Source organism: Petaurus breviceps, unplaced genomic scaffold (genome assembly GCF_028583685.1).
Source record: "Petaurus breviceps papuanus isolate PSGF00001 unplaced genomic scaffold, PetGlider_PUasm1.0 87817, whole genome shotgun sequence".
In the NCBI taxonomy this organism is placed as follows: Eukaryota; Metazoa; Chordata; class Mammalia; order Diprotodontia; family Petauridae; genus Petaurus; species Petaurus breviceps.
The window spans coordinates 8,983-15,012 of NW_027186867.1; positions in this window are offsets into that span (position 1 = coordinate 8,983).

Sequence of the window (6,030 nt, forward strand, 5' to 3'; positions counted from 1 at the left end):
TGGGCTGATAATTCTGGAAACTGCCACAGCTGCTGGTGATTTCCCAAAGTCCCTCCAGCTGTGGCTGGTTGGGGCCACTCTGAGGCTAAAACTGGGGCCTCGGCCTCACACGGGGCTGGGCTCTGCTTCCTGTCAGCCTGCTGGGCTGCCTTCAGCAGGAGATTTGTTTCTCTCTGTCACTTTGTGGTTTCTGTAGCTCTAAAATTTGTTTAGTCATATTTTATAGGTATTTGAGTGGTTATAGGGCGAGCGCATGGGGTTTTCCTGCTTCTGTGCAGCCATCTTGGCTCCACCCCCCTATCCTTTTAATCAGGAGGTATTATCTTCCCAAACCGTAGTGCAACTTGTGAGACCATTTTTATCCACCTTGATGTCAAGGTTTTTTTTTTTAAGTAACATTAACTTTTCTTTTTTTGTAGCAATTGATTTAATAAACAACTTACTTCAGGTGAAGATGAGGAAACGTTACAGTGTTGACAAATCTCTTAGTCACCCCTGGTTACAGGTAAAATTATATTCACTTGCAATATCTCTGGTAGTCTCTCATTGGCTGATTATGAATTTTTCCATATTGGCAAACAAAATCATTACATTTTCCTGAAGCTTAAGGACATATTTCTCAAACTGATTTATATACTTTAACTGAATTGCAGGTCATTGCATTTGCTGAGATTTCAAAGTCTTTTTTTCAACCTTAAATTTTTTCACGCTGGGTTTGTTTGTTTGTTTGTTTTTTAACAATACGTTCAGCAAATGAAGTTTTTGGAGGCTCAAAACATCAGTTGAAAAGTGGTGCGTTTCTTCATATTGGTTTTTATTTTCTCTGCCTTAATCTTGTGTGTACTCCATGCTTGAGCTGGAATACTGGTGAATTAGAACAAAATGATGCTTCATTTTGATAACTAGTACAAAGTTCATAATTGTAATTGAATAGAAATCCTACTTAAAATGTTTTACGTGAAAATATATATTTTGGACTAATAAGTAGTTTGTTCTTATATCAAGATTCCTTATATTTGTAAATAGATTCTTATATAGAAAATTTCAGGAACCCAAAGCATAATACAAAGATATATAATGATTACAGAAAAATAAAGTTTTGTAGTGATGCTATCATTTTTAGAAGTCACCAAATATTGATTAATGATAACACATATAGATTCAAAGAGCCTTATTTCTCTTTGCCAAAACTAGAGGGGAAAATTACAGGATTCACCTCTACCAGAAACAAGTGTTTAATTATACTCAAGAATATGAGGAACATACCTTTTTGAGGGTATCTGAAACCTGGTTACCTCATTCATTAGAAACACATACTGAAAAGCTAGCTAACATTTATTATGATAATACATCTGTTAACTGATTCTTAAACTCTGAAAATGTGCATAATTTGTGGGATTAGGAATAATTAATAATCCAAAGAGGGGAAAAAGAACAAATGCTTGATATGTTTAGAATTTATTTAATGGTTTTGGCTAAAGCATTGTATTTTTTCTCAGGATTATCAAACTTGGCTTGACCTTAGAGAATTTGAAACACGAATTGGAGAGCGTTACATCACCCATGAAAGCGATGATGCACGCTGGGAAGTGCATGCAAATGAGCACAACCTCGTGTACCCAAAGCACTTCATTATGGCTCCGAATCCTGATGATATGGAAGAAGATCCTTAAGTCACACGTTCATTTAAGTATGGAAGATTTTCCATTTATGAACTGATCTTCATAAATTCTCTCAGGCTGTTTTCTGTAAGGGATGTGAGGAAACATGATGTGGTATCTGACACCAGTGCTGTGCTTTGCAAGACATAGGTACAAGAGAGGAGAATTAAAAGAAAATGAAAGCAGAAGGAAGAATTCTTGTGAGCCTTCTAGATGTGTTAGTTATCACATGCTGTCATAATTAGTTCTATTATTTTTCTATACTCTTCAGTTACTGTTGTTTTCTGGCATTTGATACATTTCCATTTTTAGTTTTTACATCATGGAAAACCTAGCTAGTAACAGATTGTTTGCCTGATCAAGTTACACACAAGTTGCAGAATTTGGATCTAGTTTAAAAGGCTGGTTATTGGACAGGCTTGCATTTAAGAGATCATTGGGAAACAATGAGCATATGATTTACTATTGACTAAACATTTATTTGACTGATCCTTGTAGGAGTTGAAGATTTTCCCCTGCATCTGTAGAAAAGGGGCTAACTTTGATACACTTTTCTTTAGAAAGTGGATCAAACTTTTAAATCAGTGATTCCCAACCTTTCTGGAGTTGTGACACTGTATATACTACATGGCAAATAATTTTTAAATTAGTGAATTAATTTTGCTTTGAAATTTTTGTAACACCTTTTGAGATAATGGGGTCTACATGGGTGTTAACCAAACCAAGATTACAAAGCATTTATCTAAATGCCAGGTTGGCAGTATACTCTTACAGCCTGGCTCTGGCTGCTAAATATTCCCATTCTTATTAACATTTTAGTATCCTCGTTGAGAGTCTAACTTTCATTTAGCACAGATCTGTTTATCAGGTTACTGCCACACAGGTTTGATTAAATTAAGAGGAGGGACAAGTGTGTTAAATATTCACCAAGGTTATTGATAGGTGAAAGTTCTAAGTAGCATTCTAAACTTTGCTGGTATAGACAGCCAAACCAATCTTCTTTTCCTTTGTATTCCCTATAATAAAGAGGATCTCACAGCCCTTTAGACTTTTTAAATGAAGTACATCTTAAGTGATTGAAACAGCAGATACTTTCTGTTAATTGTAAAGTCACCCTTTTTTGTCTCTTTAACACTTAATTATACCAGGCTGTTCACCAGACCCTGGGGTGTAGCCAGGGCTGTGCTAGAGCCAGTTCTGACCCAGTTGTTATATTTACACCTTGGAAATTGGCGAATGCTACAAATTAGCTTGGGTTTGACTTATTGTTTTGATTATTGTGACTTAAGAAAGTGATGGAGAAAATGTTAATAATGCAATTAAATTTTAAAATGTGCCATGGACACAGTCTCTCCCCCATTCCTCACTCCCCAAGAGCTGGTGGTTAAACATTTACTAGCACACCCTTGGTTATAGCCCACTTGACTGTTTTCCCAATTTTTTTTTTTAATGTAATCAGCCAATATATGTGAAACAGCATCTTAGGATGTTCTCAGCATACCAGCCAGCTGCTATCATTGTACAACTGTCATCAATTATCCTAGCAGTCTTGGACCAATTAATTGTAATTGGAGCTAATTAATAAATTCATGCAGTTTATACTCATGAATTTCTGATCATAGTTTCATAGATTTAGAGCTTGAAGACACCTCAGAGGGGACCTAGTGCAACCCTCTCATTGCACAGATGAGGAAGCTGGAGCCAGAGAGGTAAGTGATATATTTCAAGTGGTGAGCTAGAGCTTGCCCCGTCCTCTGACTCCAAAGCCTGCACACTTTTCCGCCTCTGTAACAGCCCTAACTTAAATGGCCAGACTGTAAGTCACAGAGGCAAAAGAAGGCCTCCTTATTTCTCATTTCAGGTGTGGCCCTCCACTCTAGCAGGCTGACAAGAACAAGAACGGGTGGTTTTCTGCCCAAATGTGCACTTGCTGTCTACTCATGTGGCTTCAAGCCTTTTGAGTTGCTGTTTGTAGCATGCTCAAATAATTAAGAAAAAAATCAGTATACCAATCTACAAGAAATTTCATCACTTTGTCTACTTTATGGAAGCTAATGTTCCATAGTAGCTACTGTGAAGATTTCTTTTGAATTGCAAACTGTTGTGACAAGTCCAGCTGCATTTAAGGGGACAGAGGAATTTTCTGTTACATTTACAGAATCATATAACTGGAAGGAAGCCTTAGAAACTATTGTTGTATCTTCCCCTCACTCCAGGCTGGACTGCCTTGAACATGGCCTTGAGAAATTTCTGATCCGTTATGAAACATCTCTGGGTACCCTCCCTCCGTAATTCTTACAAACTATCCACATTAATTTAGAGACAAAAAAGGTGTTTTAAGAAAAAAAACTTTTGCTCCAGCTAAATATAAATATTTCCTTAAATTCCTTTAAGGTTAGCCTGTTTTTAAAATAAAAATTAAGGATAAATGAGCCAGATTATAATAGCAGACACGTGGAATAAAGCAGTTCTGGGCCACCAGGCCTACTGTTTCACACAAATGCAATGAAGATTGGGATCAGTGGTAGTGAACCACACAATAATGTAAAAAATAACTGGAATGTTACTAGTTTGCTAAAATTCTGTACTCAAACATTGCAAGCCATGAAATTAATTGCACTCTTTTTTTTGTATGTTTTAAGAAATCATTTTGTCATTAAGTCACTGTCAGATAATGTGGAGTTGGCTAAATTACTCCAAATGCTGTATAACCTGCAGAAATAACCTTATTATTTCAAGTTGTATTTGTATGAGAAGTATTATGTTTGCTAGAAATATTTGCTATTGTAAAAATATCAAGCCTATGACACTGTCTAGTCCTTTTTTTTTTTTTATATTTTTGTTACACCTTATTGTTTGTAAATATCCTATTACTACCTGGGAAATAAACTATATTTCCCTATTGAATTGATCATTTATAATGAGAAAACTTGGAAGAACTGTCCTGTCTCTTCAAAACCTTTGTAAATACAAATTTTTCTTTCTTGTTTTGTTGTATTTACTTTCCTGGATCTCAGTAATGATGATGCTGTTCTGGGGGGAAATTATCTACAAGTGAAGCTCCTGTTTCAGAATTAGGTGGCACTTATTAGATAAGCTGATTTTAAAATCATGTTGAAAGTAATTTCTTCTATAACAAATACTGGGGTAAGAATATGAAAATATGACTTTCATACAGTACAGCAGCAGACTGTCAGCTCTGCATCATTTCTAGAAATCCAAGTTAGGGATCATTTTTGCTGCTCCTAGTCCCAAACTAAAACCCACCCTCAGTTGCTGCAGTTACCAGAGGACTTTAATAAGGAAATGAACTATTTATATTAGAGAGCAGAGGTTATCATTTGATTTCCCTAACCACATAAGAATTATAAAGGGACAAGGGATATAGGCTAGATTGTAAATTCATTGGAATGGGGAACTCCTGGATGAGGAAGCTCTGTAATAAATGCAGGTGAATACTTTTCATCCACACTGGTGTCAAAATCAAAATACCATACATTAGGTTCCCTGCAGGCAACATCCTGAGAGTTTTGAAATGTGGTCATCTATGTTTTATAATATTTGTTTTGTTAAGTTTTTCCCAGTTTCCTTTTAATCTAGTTCGTGAGGCACTCAGGAATGTTGTGGGCTGTGTTTGATACCTCTGGCCTGGATCACCGAGTTTAATTTAGTTAAGTGACTAATCAGGGTCACATAGCCACAACATCATTCAGAAGGAAGATTTGAATAGAGGTCTGCTAATTTTGAGGGAAACTCCCTATCCTGACTTTTAAGTAATTATAAAAAAAAATACAGAACTGAACAACACTCAGATTTCCTTTCAACATTATGTTCTGAGGGGCTAACTTTACAAAATTCTCTCTTTGACCAAGTCTGTTTTTTCTTTCGGGAATGTCCTTAGTCAAATAGGCGTCACACAAAGATAGACTTTTAATTTTTCATTAGAACAAGATTTGGGTTATTTGATCCTACTTTCAACTCATAAAATGAGTTTTTTTCCTACTGAGCTAAGTGCTAACATGATAGGACTTATTCATAGCAGTCTTGGGGTTTTTTTGGGTTGTTTTGCTGCATCATATTTTCAAGTCCTTTCTACTAAATAGTAGCATTTATCTTATTTGCTACTTTGAAGCCTCATATTCTAAGAGTAATAACTGAAGAAAAAAATGGTCATCAACTAATTTTATTAATGAAAGGAAATTCCCATTCTCTTAGTAAATTCACTGTTACACCCAAAACAATAGCTAAGAGTACTAACACATTCATATCCAAAATCCATACAAAATTTCAATATTCATAATGACCATTTCAGAAACAAACCCATTATAAGTTAACAATTTTTATTAACAGATAGTACACTAGTGCATTT